Source organism: Protopterus annectens, chromosome 10.part0, assembly GCF_019279795.1.
Source record: "Protopterus annectens isolate FY-2018-M chromosome 10.part0, PAN1.0, whole genome shotgun sequence".
In the NCBI taxonomy this organism is placed as follows: domain Eukaryota; kingdom Metazoa; phylum Chordata; order Ceratodontiformes; family Protopteridae; genus Protopterus; species Protopterus annectens.
The window spans coordinates 129,012,213-129,030,861 of NC_056744.1; positions in this window are offsets into that span (position 1 = coordinate 129,012,213).

Genomic DNA, 18,649 nt, shown 5'->3' on the forward strand with positions numbered 1-18,649 from the left:
TGTATAACTTTCTACCAGCCATCACGTCTTGTAGTACTGTGAGTTTGTCTCCACTGTGATGCTGTCATCAGACACTGGGCAGGCTGCTATGGAAAGAAGGTTTGGCCTGTTAGGCTGCCGCCATCAAAGACGTGGAAGCTACAATAATTTTCTTCATTCCATTCTGCTCTAAACAGAAAACGACTGTCCAATGTTACTGTGCCCCCTGTTTGAGCTTGCCTGCACAGACCTTCCAAGGAATGATATCATCATGCTGTGATCATGTATAACCATTCTCCCAACCAATCCCTGCACAGACCTCTGCTCAAGGAATGATATCATCATGCTGTGATTATGTACAACCTTTCTCCCAACCAATCCCTGCACAGACCTCTGCTCAAAGAATTATATCATCATGTTGTGATCATGTACAACCTTTCTCCCAACCAATCCCTGCACAGACCTCTATCCAAGGAATCATATCATCATGCTGTAATCATGTACAACCTTCCTCCCAACCAATCCCTGCACAGACCTCTGCCCAAGGAATGATATCATAATGTTGTGATCATGTACAACCTTCCTCCCAACCAATACCTGCACAGACCTCTGCCCAAGGAATGATATCATCATGTTGTGATCATGTACAACCTTTCTCCCAACCAATCTGTTTAGCCAGAAGCATGTGTGGGAGATCCTCCAAATATTAAATATTACATTTTTAATGTGCTCTCCATAATTTCTGGCAGACATGCTGTGCACTGAAAAATCAGCATTACAATGTCAGGTAATCAGTGGTACTTCCAATGCAACTTGCAGGTTATGAGAGGAACATTTGAACACGTTCTTTCTTTGTGATAAATATAATTTATATTTCAGACATGTACATTGCATTAAATACTAACCAGTGGCATACCCATCAATATCAGTTAGCATATCTTGATATACAAAATCAAGGCAGCAAATTTCTTCATAGGTTCATAAGTGGTTACTAAGCCATTGACACAAGAGCCCTTTTATTTATTTATTTATTTTATTTATTTTTATTTTATTTTACATTTGTTGACCAAGAGTGTCTGGCTGAGCCGAAGCCCTTTTTCAGCAGAGGCCTGGGGAGAAAAGCTCCAGTACATACTTAATAACTATATGGTACAAGTTACAAGTTTATAAAAAAAAAAGCTTACCCAAGCTTATCACATATGTACCAAGTTATTGACATCATGCATCAAAATCTCAAGGAATTTACAGTTATAATATATGTTTCTACACATCAAGTGTTCATAGCTGTCTTGTCCATTAGGAACATAGGTGTCAAACCAAAGGTAAATTTGTCATATCCCATCCAGTGGTCCAAGTTATATTTGAATAGAGTTAAGGATGAGCTTTGCTTCATATAGATTAAAGCCTAGAGAATAGGCAATCTTAGAGACACATATCTGTTCTTCTATGGTGTCCTGTTTGTGTTGCAGGTGAGATGTTGGTCCTAAGAATGGGCATTTCTGATGCTATTTGTTTTGTAGATGTGCAATAAATCAGTTGTTGTGGGATCAGAAAATGCCTTGTAGGCTAGCATAGATTACTGTGTAGCAGTCTGTAGGAGCTGGAATACAGGGATATGGATTTCAGGTGATGTGCATAGGACTTGTTGTTTACGCCCTGTATTCTCTTTTTGAGAAAGTTCTGTGGTCTATTAAGCTGTTGCAAGTACCTGGTCAGGTACATGCTGAAGGGTGCATTGTACTTGATGACTGGTCTGATGAGAGGTGAGTACATTGGAACAATGACCTCCTTGGAACTGGATGCTATGCCCTTAATTATAAGTTGTTCAATGTAGAATGATTGTTTTACCACAATAGACACATGCTTGTCAATGGCCATGTTACTGTCAACATGTATTCTCAGATCTCTTACCACTGGGTCTACTTTTAGGGGTGTATTATCAGTGTGCTAATTTCCAGGGGTGGATGTCTTTCCTAAGGGTAGCATTATGCATTTTTGCTTTCAGTTTTAGTTCATGGCTATGGAACCAGTCATTTATCTGTGTCAGGCCCTCTTGAACGGTATCTCTATCTTTATGGGATTCAACAACTACACCTAGTTTGCGGTCATCTGCAAACTTGATCAGCCACAGGCTTGTGATTTTTGTTTTGAATTCAGTAAAGCAGTTGCCAAAAAGGAGAGGCCTCAGCACCAATACCTGTGGGACTCTGCTAGTGACTGGCCTTTTTGTGGAGGTGAATAATATCCTATCAGTGAGCTAGCTGGCTATCCATCGAGTGACATATGGGTTTATGCCTAATTTTGTAAGCCTCTCTACAAGCCTGAGTGAGGCATTGAGTTGAACACCTTGGCTAGGTCAAGGTAGGCTGTGTGCACTGTTTTGCTCTCATTCATGGCTTTTGTGATCTTCTCAAAGAAGTCCACCAGGCTGAGGAGACATGACCTGTTTACAAAACTGAACTGGGTAGGGTCAAATTTTCCTATGTCATTGTTTATTAGATCCATGATAATTCTTTCCATGGCCTTTTATATGAGACTAGTCAGACTTATTGTTCTGTACTTCCCTGGGTCCATGGAAGGCCTCCCATTGCGTAGAGAGATAACCGTTGCAGTCCTCCATTTGTTTGGCACAAAACCTGTCTGGAGGCTATTGACAAATAGAGATTCTAGCAGGCCTGAGGGATTATGCTTCATGCTATCCAGGATGCATCCTGGGACATTATCAGGGCCCATTGAAACAGTGTTCTTGGCATTAGAGAGTGCAGTGAAGATGTTCTCCCTAGACATAATAGAGAAATGATGGATGACATTTCCTAGAGGGTGATTTGGGGTAAAATTGGAGCTAAATTAATCAGCCAGTAGATTTACTGTATCCTGTGTCTCCATATAGGTGGATCCATTCACTATTAATTTGGCATATTGTTGGGTGTGGCTTTTAAGGTTGTGAACATAACTGAAGCAAGTTTTATGGTTATCTTGAGTTTGGGAAGCTATTTTTTTTTGGTCTGCTTGGATGTCATTCTTACCAGCTTGGCTCCCAGTACCCAATGTCCACACTGGGTCTATCAGCTACTGTCCATCCTTCCTGGTCTTATTTCATTTTTGATGGGGTCGATCATGGATCCTGAGGATGTTCGGGGGCTCAACTTACCTGTGCTTCCATCAGTAGGTTATTTTTCTTATGGCTTACCCACTCCCTTTCCCCACCCTCCACACTTATTGATTCCATTTGAGGGCAACTCCCTTCTTTAGACCATGCCTCCCCTCAGAGGACATATTACAGAGCACTCTCTAATCTTGGATGGGCATACCAATATCTTCCCTGCCACTCCATCAGTCACCCGAGCTGCTAATTGAACATGGGTCAGATGGGCTATAGTCAGGCTTTATCCCTCTATGCCACTGCAGTGGCTCTCAGAATGCTATTTTTATCTCAAAATTCACTTTGGTGGACTTGTTTAATCCTCTGAGTTGTTTGTTCACATTGATGAGGGAGTTTTTACTTTGCTGGGCAATGTCCTTCTTTTTTTGGGCATGATTTTCTTTAGTTGTACAACTTATTTATACTGGGATTCCACCATGTGGCTTATATTTGGAAGTTGTCCTATGTTTATTTTGAGTAGGTACAGCTGTCTCTATGCAGCTGTTTACAAGACTGTACAGGGTTTTTGGGAGCAATTCTGCATAGGAAGCTGTGTTCTCAGGGTTTGGGGGACTTGAAATTTTGTTAGACTGTTGTTTAGTAAGAGATAGTTAGCCTTGGACTAGTTTTTAAATGTTTCAGGGTTAGTTGAGGCTTAATATTTATTTCAAAGGAGGCATCTTTATACTCCATCTTGACCAATGAGGACTTCACAGTTGGAGGAGTGCATCTTTTCCCCATGTTTCTGAGGAACAGATCAAAGTTATTTGCACTCCTGGTCAGTATGCAGTATAGGTGTTGAAGGCTGTTTGTGTTAACAAAGTCCAGGAATCTCTGGCCACCATGTTTGAGGTTGTATATGATACCCAGGTAATGTTGGAGTAGTTAAAGTTGCCCATAAATATTGTATTGGATTGAATGAGAGAGTATCTCTGGTACTTTCAAGTGTGTGGTATGGGCTTCCTAGGTCATGGGGGAGGGGGTCTATAGCCTGGAAGGATATAATATGGGACTTTACTTATAGTATGATGGATGTGGAGAAACCCAAGTGTGTCATAAGGTTTGACCAGCCATGAAGTGTCGATAAGCTCAAGTGTGTCATAAGGTTTGACCAGCCATGAAGTGTGTTCATGTTTGATGTAAAATAAGACTTCTCCACCTTTAGATCCTACCTGTGCAGTAACTGGTCTAAATGTATGAAAGGCATTATAGTCTTGCACTGCTGGGGTGCCCTCTGTGGCTTTAAACAAAGTCTCTGTAACTGCACAGATGTCTATATGCTCCAGGATGCAGGGATCTTCCAGGGAATGAAGCTTCCTGTTTAGGCTCCTGGCATGGAGCAGTAATACCACAAGATTATTTTGAGTTGGTTTAGCTATGTTGGTAGGTTTATCAGGTTAGCACTGCCTAAAAAAGACACTATGGGGTGGACAAGATTTTAGCTAATATTTGAAAACATACGGGAGACAGGTGTAGACCATCCCTGGCAAAGCAGTGTGGCCTGTCTATCATATCCTCCCAGGCAGAGAACTATTGTACCCCCTTGGAATGTCACCAAAAACTAAACCATTTATTAAAGTCAATTATCTTCTGTTGATACTGCAGCATCCTCCTTGGAGAAGGTAGAATGCTGCTCACTTCTAGGCTCACATCTGCCAGGGATGCACAGCCCAAGGGCTGTATCATGGCTCTCTTCATATAGTCCAGGGAGGTATGTCTCAGGTTATTTACACCTACATATTGGTACTTGTGCTGCAATGACCTAAGTGTATGTGTGATCTGATGGATCGTGCCCTTGACAAGCAGCTGACCATAGATCTCTTCTTATTCACAACAGAGTCTCTTATGAATAACATATTCTGTCATATGGCGGTTTGACTTATTGCCTTAGAGGTTGAGATAACTTGTGATGACGCTATATATGTTTCTTGGTGTGCGTTGTCTTAGCATAGTGTTCTAGAGGTTGCTGAGAATCATTTTGAGTGTGTGTGTGTGTGTGTGTGTGTGTGTGTGTGTGTGTGTGTGTGTGTGTGTGTGTGTGTGTGTGTGTTTGAAGTTTGGGATGCCTTTGAGGTTTTGGAGGATTGCATTTAAGACTGTCATCATATGTGGGTATGTGTGTCTAGCCCATTCTATGTGTAGTGGGTGTAGTGTTTACATTGCTGCCAACATGTTTGTTGCTGTTTCTGTTGGTAAGTGAGAACATTGCCACCAGTGAAACTGTGTACCTACATTTCTCACATACCTTATAAGTTTGCTTTAGAATTAGGTGGGTGTCAGTAAGCATGAGCCAATCAGTACATTGCCTCAGGCTGCCCATATCCAGCAAGCTGGCTGCAGAGATTATCTGAGTTTGTTTTGCACTTGGTTCAGGATTTGCCTGCTTCAAGTCACCTAAGTTTGGTTTGTTGCTTACTCCATTGATACCCAAGAACAGACTTCACACTGGATACCCAACTGTGCAGTGTTTTTGATCTTCCTATCTAGACCTCTCTCTGGAGTTTAAATCCTTCCAGTGCTCACTTGCTCAAATTAACTGCACATTGAATAAACTCTTACATTCACTCACAAAACAGAGCCGCGCACGCATGCACGCACACACACACACACACACACACACACACACACACACACACACACACACACACACACACACACACACACACACACACACACACACACACACACACACACACACACACACACCCACACATACACACACACACACACACACACACACACACACACACACACACACACATTAATTCCCACAGAATGCTAGTAGTATACTCCAGTACTATAGCCTGCTGTCTTGGTTCAACATAGTGCAGCACTTGATTGATACACCAAGAGCATCCCAGATTACTTGACTGGAGATCACCCAGTTACTATTTCATTCTTATTAATAAACAAAATACTGACTCTGAAATTACTCTGACTGTTAGTCGGGAACTGACAGCCCTCCTAGATAGTATAGCTTGTACTGGTGTTGTGACGTATTTTTCACAAATCACCTATAGAAAGGATAGTCAGATCACTGTGAATGAAAAGATTTTTTGGATAAACACCTACATGGAAAAAATGGGTTCCCTATTAGAACCGCGAAGGTCCACTTATGTGAATACAGAAACGTTGAATCGTATTCAGCGAACCGCAAAAACACCGATCGTCCTGAAGCCTGAAATTTGAAATGCCGAATCATCATAGCTGGCCATTCTGCGGTATAGCTCCTTAAGATAAGTGTGCGATAGTTATGGACCTTAGGGTTAAGGTGCGGGTTAAGGTAAGTGCATAGATAGTAATGTATGCAAGGTTTAGTGTAGGGTTAGAAGTAGGGTTTTGTTTAGTGTATGTATGTATGTGGTTTATTTATTTTGTTTGGGTAGGTAGTATGTAGCGGGCGGTGGGGTTGGCCAACTATGACGATTCGAGATTTTGAATTTCACGGTTTAGGGCGTTTGATGTTTTCGTGGTTCGTGCAATATGTGCCCTGTTTTCGTATTCGCTGAAAAGGTCTTTTGTGCTTATAATATAGACCTGAAAAAATGCCCTGTTTTAAAAAATTGAAATGTGCAGAGCATCCAAGCCTTCTTTTGGGCACACGTGTTCAGACAGGATGGTGTGCATTTGTCTAGATCAGGGAAGAGAATTTTTGCAGCAGATATTTTGCAATATTTGACAAACACTAGCCAGGATTTTTGCCAGGTCAAAAAAGTAACAGTTCACAGATAGCAACATTTGATGCAGCTCTGATGGTTGTTAATGCTAGGAGCATTAATAATAAAGTGTTTTTATTAGAAAATTTTCTACGTTCCCACAAGATTGATGTTGTTATTGTTTGTGAAACATGGTTAAAGGACAATGACTCCAGGACTGCATGGATCAGGCAATCCCAAACAAAATAAAGACTCCCAGCCATAAACAAGAAAATCCTCAAAAGGATGTTCAGAACTGGTTCAAAATGATGTAAAGATCACTGAAACCTAGACATTGCCAACATACTGGCTGACAGGTTCAGTCAAATTTCTCCCCCCCCCCCCCAAAAAGAATATACCAGAGGATGTAGAGGACCTCCCAAACATCTCAAATGCTCATGTAATCCAGCTCTCTCAGCTCTCCTTAAACACACAGCATCCATGGTGATGGGAGTGTCCCCGTCCCCTGTGCTCCACGAGCTCAGGATCGTGCACTCCAGAATGGCGTGCGGCTACTGTGGTCCCATTACACAAAGCAGCGGTGCCACTGACCCCGGAAACCGTGGCCCCATCAGCTTGAGACTAGCCTGGCTATGGAAGGGAGAGGATCATTATGGAACATAACTAATAAATAAACATGCAGGGGACCCAGAAACCCAATTTGGCTTTTGGCTTCAAGATCATGCAGAGATCAGTTTTAAACTTGGTTTGATTTTCTTTAGGGGCCATTGACCATTGATGAGGGCAACAGCAGCCACCACAGCCTACCTTGCTCGGCAAAGGCCCTCGATCCACTCAGGCCCCACAAAAGCATAAATGTAAACCCAAAATAAAACCCATACATCAAGATGGGTTTTAAGATGGGCTGAAAACTGAGGTTAGAGCAGAACCCTTTTTACTTGCCTGTGTAGCCATGTCCAACTGTCCAACAGTCCTCGAGTCCCACAGGCTGGGGGTCTGGTCCCACTCTTGTTCGGTTTTACAGCTTCGCTGCACAAGGGGAGGATTATGGGATTGGAAGTTTGCAGATGAACTGCAAACTGGGAACCATAGTTAGCTCCATCAGAACACACCTTCAGAAGGGTCTCATAGAAACAAATAACTATAGAAACAGCCATGGCCTAAAAAAGCCAAAAGTAAAATAGTAAAAACCTTTGGGAAAACAAAGGTTACACCCTAGCTTAAGTACTAGCTACAATACTAAGCACAGAGCAAAGAGGTTATCAGGAGGTTGGAAACCCAGTGACACCTTATTGGAGATAGCAACCTCTCTCATTCATTTGTTAGAAGACCTTTCTTCTAGGTCACCTCTAGGTCACCCACCTGATCATGAAGGCCAAGGAGGTCAGGTCAAGGGTGTACTCATCACTCATCAGACCGATGATTGGAATTTCTGACTACACACCTACAGCAATTGGAAAGGCCCCTAAGTTCCTCACCAGGCCCCAAAAAAAGGAACCAAAAGGATAAAAGGAAAAGCAGATATGTCCTATGCTGCCCGTCCTATGCTGAGACCGCTCAGCTCAGGCTACTCACTCCCCTGCTCACCTGGCCTGTGGCTGAGCAATGACAACCGTCCAAGATGACAAGGAACATGAAAATCTAAATCCATCAGATCCACAAGAGCACGAGACTTAAACCCTGGACATGGTCATAAATAGACATGTTGAGAGGAGATTCATCACAGACTCCTATCCTCTGCTGAACAACAAAATCCGGTGGAGAGTGAGACAGAGCACTGGCCTTGTTCAAGAGAAGAAATCTTGACCAATGGATGGGAGATGGGATGGGACCCAGGGATTACATCAGTGTCACTGCTTGACAGAGGCACAGCAAAATAATGGGGCATAATATCTACAAAACTCTGGGAAAGGTGGAAGCGCCAAAAAAAAAACTAGGGCACTAAATATAAATGCCCTATAAGGCTTATAGCTATAGTATAACTATATGATGAACCAGTTCTGACAGGGTATAAATGTTTTTACTGTAACAGACATTCTAACAAAAAATCAGGTGGAGGTGTTATGATAGGGATTAAAGATAGCTATGAGACCTGTGATTATTACATGTTCAGTGATAACACCAATACTATAGACTGTGCAACTGTGGCAATAAAGACAACCCTGGAACATATAACAATTGTTGGAGTGTATAGACCACCAAAGTCAAGTGCAGATGACCTAGAGGAATTCATACATTTCTTACATGAAACACAGGAGGGAAGAATACTATTAGCTGGGGACTTAAATTTACCAGAAACAGATTGGAATAATATTGATTCAACAATGTTAGTAAAGAAATTATTCACAGAGTATATTCAGGAACAACAAATGCTTCAGATTGCAAAAAGAAACTACCAGGGGACGGAATATACTAGAAATTATTTATGTTCCCAAAGAAATTACTGTAGCTTCAAGTCAAGTTTTACCACCATTGATGTGCAGTGATCATGGGGTTATTAAGGTTAATTTGTTGTTAGATAATTCTGCCAAACTGAAATCTGAGCCAATGCACAGAAGGTTAATTACAGATTATAGGGAAGCAAAACAGTTACTATATAAAACTAACTGGAGTGAAGTGTTCAGTGGAAAAACTGCAGATGGAATGTGAAAAGTTTTGAAAGAGAAACTGAGTGCAAAAAGTAAAAAAAAATGTTTAACATCAGGATCTAGGCACGCAACATCGGGGGGGGGGGGTGTATTTCCATAAGAACAAGATACATGATTAAGGTGAGAGACAAAAAATATAAGAAATGGAAGAGATGTCAAACTACAACTTTGAAAACTGAAATAAACAAGCTGGACAGACAGATTAAGCATAGTGTTAGACAAGATCAAGAAATATTTGAAGAAAATTTATATAAAAATATTGAGCATAATAGGAAACCTTTTTATAGATACATAAGATGTGGAAGGAGTAAAGATGCACAAACTGATAAACTGTGTGCAGATTCTAAAATTTATTCTCAGACACAACAGATTATAAATACATTTACAAAATCTTATGAAAAACAGTTTTGCCCCACAAAAGGGGTGGTAAGTTGCCCTAGTGACATCCAGGTAACCCCAGATACTGGCATCAAATTAGATTATATTGCAAAAGAACTGTGCAAACTGGATCCAAACAATGTGCAGGGAGGAGACGGAATACGTAACAATGACCTGAGAACACTTCAGCAAGCACTTACACTACCATTATATTTATTATTCACTAGGTCATATAAATATGGGGAGATTCCTCAAGATTGGAGACATGCACTTATTAAACCTGTCTTTAAGGGAAAGGGGAGTAGGACAATCCCAGAATCATATAGATCCTTAAGTCCACTTTCATGTTGTGGAAAAATAATGGAGAAGGTAATACCAGATATGTTATTGTCAGAACTGGATAGGATGGGACTTGAAACCATATATCAGCATGCATATATTGAAAATAGATCTATTACCACCTGTAACATGATGTTCTATAACAATATAATAACAGCTATGAATGAAAAATTGTGCTGTTATGTGATTTATATAGATCTTCAGCATTTGACAGGGTCATTCATAAAACACTGATCAATAAATTAGTACAAGTAGGTATTGATGTAATGTTGATAAGATGGATAATTGCATGGCTTACAAATAGGATATGACAAGTATCACACACCAACTGGACATGTGAAATCCTTGATTATAGTCAAGGTGTCCCACAGGGCTCTGTCCTAGGCTCTTACTTGTTTATATTGTATCTTTCAGACCTTACTTTATCATCTGAGGTGTTCTACAATCTATATGCTGATGACCTGAAATTGGGTAAACTGATTATAATTGTTACAGATAAGGCATGTCTGCAAAATAATTTGACTAAATTGACCATTTGGGCACAGTAGAATAATATGTTTATAAATACATCAAAAACTAAGCATATGAGATTTGGGAGACATAAACTGAAAGGTGAATATTTAATACAGCTCTCAGTAATTGAAACTGTAGACTCATTTAAGGAACTGGGTATATGGGTAGATTCAGCTATGAGTTTTTCTAATCATATCGACCAATTGGCTAATGATAGTTATAGAACTATATGTTGTATAAAAAGATTTATAAAGTCTAGGAAATCAAACATAATGAAGCCAATATTTGTTGGTTACATTAGACCCAAACCTGAGTATGGAATAACAATATGGAAACCCTATTGGAAAACAAGCATGAATAAACTGGAAAGGGTAAAACAGAAATATACCAAGGTCATCCATGGATGTGAAAATCTAAGTTATTATGAAATACTAAAATATCTGAACGTGTACAGTGTCTCTTACAGATATTTAAGAGGAGATCTTATTCAGGTATACAGGGCATTTAGGGACAACTACCTCGGGGAATGTTTGGGGTTATCAAAAAGTACTAGAGAATCATCAGACAACCTATGTAGAAGATTCCATAGGAATGAGAAGTGTACTAACTGGTTCTCTGACAGAGTAGCTGATGCTTGGAACAGACTACCAAATTACATTAAAGCAAGTACTAGTTTAGATATTTTTAAGAACAGCCTGGACATTTATTATGGGAACAAGTGTTTTGTTATATTGATAAGCTAAAAGAGCATCAATGCCCATGCTTGAAACATCTGTATGTATGTATGTATGTAAAATAATTATAAATACAAATTACAGTGTATAGCAGAGCAATCTGACCAGTTAGAGAGGGATGCCATTGGGTTGTTACTATTTAGTAATAAATATAATCTATTCAGTTAAAAAATCAATAAGTATACAGCCAGCTACAAGCTTTTAGAAGTGAACAAGTAAGTAATACTTAAAAAGAGACAGTTAAGTAATATGGTTAAAAGTTAATTTACACAGAAATATGAATTTGCATACAGAGAGGTAAATAATCCTTTTAAGAAATTAGACTACAAGACAAAAATCTGTGTACAACTAAACCTTTTCCTATCCACTATGTTTTCCTAAAAAAACTCATCCCACCACTGCCACTCCCTCCTCACCCTCAACTGGCTTGAACTACCCAACTACCTCAGTTACCTACAACACCCCATTGCCCACAAGCTCATCTTTAAACCTACCAACTGCCCAGCTCTCGCTACTTCCTTAAAACCTTACCTTCCCAACCGCTCACTCAGATCCAAAAACCAAAATCTCCTTCAGGTCCACAACACCTGCACGACCTCCTGGCCACCTACTGCTGTTCCACGCCTTAGCTAAATAGTGGAACTCTCTCCCCACACACCTACACAACCTACCTAACAATACAAATTTCAAATCTCAGCTACTCTCTCATCTTTCTTCCAAATGGGAATGCCCATGCCACGCTCCAACTTAAACCCTCCCCTCATTCCACCTTGCACTGACTCATCCAACTACCTCTACTATTACTTCATCCCACCCAAAACAATCCCTCCCCTACTAAAACTAATTTTCTCTCTAATATCTATTGTACTATACTCTCCAGTCTCAATTATACTATTACTCTCCCCATGCATAATATTTTCCTAACCTACTAATGGCTAGTAGCTATATATTTTGAAATGTTAAACCTACAATTGAGTTTATAACAAAAATATTCACTTTATGTAAATGTTGAAATTTCTGTATTAAATTATGCCTTTTCATTTTTGTAACATTGTGACAAGCCAATTGCAAATATCATAGAGCTTATCTGTAAATGTTTAATTAGCTGTATGAACTATGTCCTTTTGTAACATGTGAAATGTAACTTGCAATTATTGTGGAGCTTTTCTCTCCAGGCCTCTACTGAAAATAGGCTCTTCTTGGCCCAGTGGACTTTCCCAGTCATCAAACTTAAATAAATAATAAATACTTTTAACCTAGAAGAATTACTGAACCGTAATTTAAATTGGCTGAAGTTTCAGAATGCATCACAGGCATAAATGCAGAAGCAATTTACAGGACTATCTATCACAAGCTTCGGGGTAGTTGTCCCTTCATTAACTTTGTCAACTAGCTATTTGGTTTACATTATTTACATACAGAAATTACAGACATAATTAAGGAAGTTTCACATTCACATGCTAACGACTTTGCTTTCTTGTTTTTGATTAGCTTTCTCCTTAAAGAATTTTCAAGTTATTCTTTTATGCCATTTACCTGCATGGCCTAGGAATAGTCTCAAACCTTGTATACACAGTGAGAATATTGAGAGTTTTGCATTTCACATATCTGCTATACATTTTAAATCACATGTAAAATGAATGTATGTCCCAGCAGAATGCAGCTACAATTTTCAGTTACAAACTTCATGTACTTTTCTATGTACTACATAAAAAGGTTTTAAGTTCTCACATTTTCCACGTCAATGAAAAATGCACATTTTTCACATACATTGCTGACTTTTAGTGTATTTGCTGCAGATTTTTTCACGTTACATTCTAACTCAAAACCTATGGCAGATTTATTCTCAAATATTACAAGCTGAATATCATTAAGTGCACTTTTTTAAAAGCACCCTCCTTAAGAGACCCATTTTCCCAATAAAAGTTAATTTTATCACAGGGCATGTTACATTTAGTCAAATTAAAAAATAACCTATCATTTATATTTAAATGCAGTACATTTTTTATTCTAATTTAGCTTGTATTTCAATATTTAGATAAACTAGTTATCTTTTTTATATAGTCTTACTTGTAACGTATATAAACAGTTTGGTGTTTGATATAACCAACTGTAGTTAAGGCCAGGCTTGCTACTGCATTTATTATTCTATTCACTGTTATTTTAGCTCCTTGCTGTACTTCTGAACTCCCTCTCTCCTTTCTATGTAGTCCTATATCCCCACATCTAACTCCTAGCTTATTGATTACCATAGCCTGTCTTTCTTAGTTACTAACCATAGTTATTTCTACTCCTGTCCACACTTTGTTTTTTTTAAATTAATACCTATCTCCTGTGGTGTCACTCTCACCTAAAATAGTCTCTTTTTTCCTCTTCTTTTTTATTTCTAGGTGTTAGCCCTCCAGTCCTAATCATAACTAAAGTTATTTTCAGCTAAATCTATACAGTAACATGTGGAAGCTATGCTTCTGCCTACAACAACAGTAGCTAGAGTATGTGCATAAACTTACTATTTCTGTAACTATCTAATTAGAAACGCTAGCTGCACACCACTGAACCAGTCTCCACTCCCCCCCAGCTACTCTATTGTTTCACTTATCTTTCTTTACCTGTCTGCTTCCTTCTACCCTAGTCAACTCTTTTTCTGACATTATTTCATCTCCTTCTAACTCTTAGCTTACCTTGTTTTTTGCTTTTAATTTCTGTGATTGTTTTCTTACACATTTCATTCTCCAACTGATTGTTTCTGAAGTCTGCTGCTATCCAGTCTTTTCTGCCTGCTCCATTCACCCTCACTATACTTGGACTCACTCTGCTTCCCTACCCTACCCCCAGTTCTCCCCACCACCCCATACACTACACTTATACTCTATCCTGACCATTCTCCTCCATGTACACCTTTCATTTCTGTCCTAACAGCCAATAATTTTATGACTCCCACTTACTAACTCCTCCTCTTTTATTACATCACCTTCACTCTACTCTTACCCTTCACATCCTTGTGTCTGTGTCTACCTCCTCCATCAGTACTCCACCCCACCTTATCTACTTCTAATTTTTTTAACTACTTTTACCATACCACCTCATCACTTATTTGCATAACAAAGCTGTAAATATCCTTAAGTCTCAACACATCTGCTCCATAATATATCCACTCTAGTCCATTTCTTCACATTTTTGACTCCTTCCATCTCCTAACAGTTAAGCAACACCCCCCTTTTTCTCTTCTCTTACTCCTTGCCCACTCACCTGTTCTCCACACAGAATGCTTCACATCTACACCTCTACTGCCTTTCTTCTTAATATTCTTCTACTCTCACACTCCACCTCCTATCATCATACACTTTCTCCCAGGAATATCACACCAACCCTAACTTACCCATCATCTAGCCTACTGACTACACACTACTTTGATATTAACGCCTCCTTATTCAGTCACACTAACCCATTTATTCTCAAAATCAGGCATCTCCTTCACTCTTCTCTTCCTGTAAAGAGCAGACCCAAATACCTAACCTTATTCGTTCACGTTCCTCCTCTAAAATAAATCTCCAGTAGCCTATTCCTATAAGCTGATATTCACCAAAACCCAGGTCCTTTCAGTAGTACCTCTCATGACCCTAACCCCCATCCCCTATATCCCCCCTCCAAACTCTTAACACTATGCTCCATAAACATGCACAGCATTCTCAATAAAGTTACTGAATTCCACGCTTGGATTGCTCAAAATGGCTTAAACTAAACTGCACAACACTGACTTTGAAGTTACTCCTGGTTACAACATCTTCCGTCTTGACAAAATTCATAAAAAAGGAGGAGTAGCTATACTGTATAACAGCAAACTTAACTTTTCCCCTCTAAAATTCTCTCTTCCCACCTTTCAGCCTGCAGAACTCTTAATAACCAACTGCAAACTTGACACCCATAAAACAATTACAGTTGCTACAATCTATATTCCACCCAGAAATAATATTTCTTTACTTGAACAAATACTTTCCGGGTTTACTCATTCCATAAATAATGAAGCAATAATCCTAGGTGATGTTAACATTGACTAGCAATCCTTCAAACTAAACTCCCCAAACTCTTCCACAGAACTTCAAGGCTTCACTCGATGCATCACAACTCCAACTCATCATAGTAAACAATCTAACTCTGGCACTATACTAGACTGGATCCTTGTCTCTAACCCAAATCTTTATCACCACCCCAAATCACTACCTGTTTCCTTGAGTGACCACTCTCCCATCTGCATCCAAAGATATACCCTACAATACTGTAAGTTACACAAATACAAATATCATTGCTCCCTGTCTAACTTTAACACCGACATTTTCAATAATATACTCTCCTCCATTAACTGATCTATCCTGCACCACATTCTCCTGGATGAAGCAGTGCTTAAATTCAACACCATATTCCTTGAAACTCTTAACTCCGTAGCTCCCTCTAGGAAAGTTAGAATAAAATCCAATTCTGCACCATGGCTATCCATGGTCCCTCACTCTCTAATGCTGGAAAAAGATAAGGCCTAGAAATGCTGGCTAAAACTCAAAACCCAGATTTACCTTCAAAATACAAACATCTTCATAACTGCACTAAAAAGCAAGCAATTACTGACAAGAAAAACTTCCAGCAAAAACCCTTATCAAGCCACCACAAAAATCCCAAAGAATTCTGGACCACTGTAACAAAATTCTCCACCCTGATACCCTTAGTTCACCTAACGCCTGTCCTGACAATACTCTTCTGGAAACTGCCAGCATTCTTAACTCCTACTTCATTGACTATATCACTAAATTAATACACATTAACAACACCACTAAACACTAAATACCTTCTCCTCATCAACTCCAAAATATACCTTTTCACTCAAACCTATCCCTGCCACCTACATTAAATCTCTTCTCAGCAAACTAAAACCATGCTCTCCCTCCATTGACAACTGACCCTCCCTTTTCCTAAAAACTGCTGCCAGCTTTTTAGCATACCCTGTCTCTATCCTTACTAATCACTCTATCCAAGAATCTTCTGTCCCCTCTATCTAGAAATAATTTTATACTATGCCCATCCACAAGGGAGGGCATTCCACTGACCTAACTAACTTCTGTCTCATAGCTATTCTATCCCCCCTCTCAAAGATGATAGAAAGGCGTATCCATAAGCAACTACTGGACTACCTTCTGCACAAAAATCTACTCTCACCCACCCAACATGGCTTCCGACCCAACTATAGCACTGCCACTGCTCTAACTTCCTTCATCCAAACAATCGCTCAAGCCAGAGACAACAACAAACTAGTCTCCTGTCACTTCCTGGACCTCTCTAAAGCCTTTGCCACTGTCTCCCATCCCCTGCTTCTTTCCAAATGGGTTGATCTCAATATCTGTAAGTTTATCCTGTCTTGGTTCTCTAGCTACCTATCCAACAGGCGACAATCTGTCAAATGGCTCTCTTCCCTCTTCTCCTTCATCCCCGTCAACACGGGCGTAGCCAAGGATCCATCCTTGGACCACTACTTTTCAACATTTTCGCCAACAGTCTTCATACCTCCTGCTCCCTCTCTACTCTCATACAATATGTTGATAATTCCACTATTATCTCTACCTCTGACAATATCGTGAACCTCCACTCAGTTACTCAAAACTCCTTTCACTCTGTACAAAATTGGCTTGCCAACAATCAACTCATACTCAATCCAAAAACAACTAAACTTTTCCTATTTCTGCCTAAATCTCTTTTCCATCATAAAACATCATTTACTATTTCATCTCTTAACAACACTGTCATAAATGTTGAAACTCGCACTAAGCTACTGGGTGCAGTCATAGATGACCAACTTAAATTTGATCTGCATGTATTAAATTCTATTAAGAAGACACATCAAAAACTTTGACTGCTTTACAGAAATAAAAAATACCTCACTAATGATTCAAAACATTCTCTTGCCCATGCCTACCTCCTTCCCTCCCTCCTCTATTCCTCTCCAGTCTTAACCAACTTGCAATCCTCCCTTAAGGCCAAGCTTGAACTAACCTATAATAAAATTGCAAGGTTCGCTACTAATCAACCCTGCAACTCTCACCACTGCCACTCTTTAAGAACTCTTCACTGGTTTGAACTCCCCCATCAACTCTTAATCTCTCCACAAGCCTAACAGGACATCATTTACAGATGATAGCTATTCAGTTGTCCTAGCCTGGAACAAACTCCCATTGAGCCTTAGAAATCTTCCCCATACTCATACCTTCAAAAAAGCTTTAAAAGAAACATTACAAAACTCACGGATCTGCACATGCCAAAATGCAGCATAACATCTTTCAGCTACTAATTGACTTTGTCTACTAACTTCATCTTCTTACTCTACTTATCTGCTCTATTTCTCTCTCTTTTTACCTTCCTTTAGACTTAAACTTCTCTACAACTTGGTTTCTCTTTCTTCTGTGCCTATCTTATAATTCTTTACCACTACCCTTTATTTCTTCTTCCCTACCTACTGAGTCCCACCTCTTAGTTAAGTTTTTTGCTCTGATTACTTATATGTTTTATTTAAACTTCTAAGCTGTCTACTATGTATCCTTATCATCTGTTTGCAACCATTTTTGAACTTATCTTTGTAATTGTAATGGTTATCTGCATGTGGCCTTTCCCCCGGGCTTCCCTTGAAAATGGGCCATACCCCGTTAACAAATGTCAAAATAAATAAATAAAATGAGGCTAAAGTTAGTCCGTTATGATCAGAACTCTATCTTGTTTAACAAATTACAACAAAATAAAATAAAATGATAGATTCTCAACCACCAGTACAAAGACTTAGTTGATCATACACATATATAACTATACTTTGGATAGTCCATTCCTTTCCCAGAGTGCCTTTAATGTTTTGGCATCATCATCATCATCATCATCACCCCCTTTTCCCCATTTTTCTACATGGGGTTGGGGTGTCATGTTAACTGTTGCCATCTCTCATGATTCTGTGTCACACTTCTGCCTTCATCGACACTCATGCCTGACTGTCACAGATCTTTTCTCACACAATCTATCAACCTCTTTGCTGGACACCCTCATTTCCTCTTACCATCTTCCTGTCTGTCCCAAATCTTTTTCATCAGATTGTCTTCGGCTTTTCTGCACATGTGCCTGAACCACTGTAATTTGTTTTCTTTGATCTTTTTTTGCAATTATAGCTAGTTTGGCTTCTGCTCTTATGTCCTTATTTCTTTGGCTGTCCCACAGTGTGCATCCTACCACCCTTCT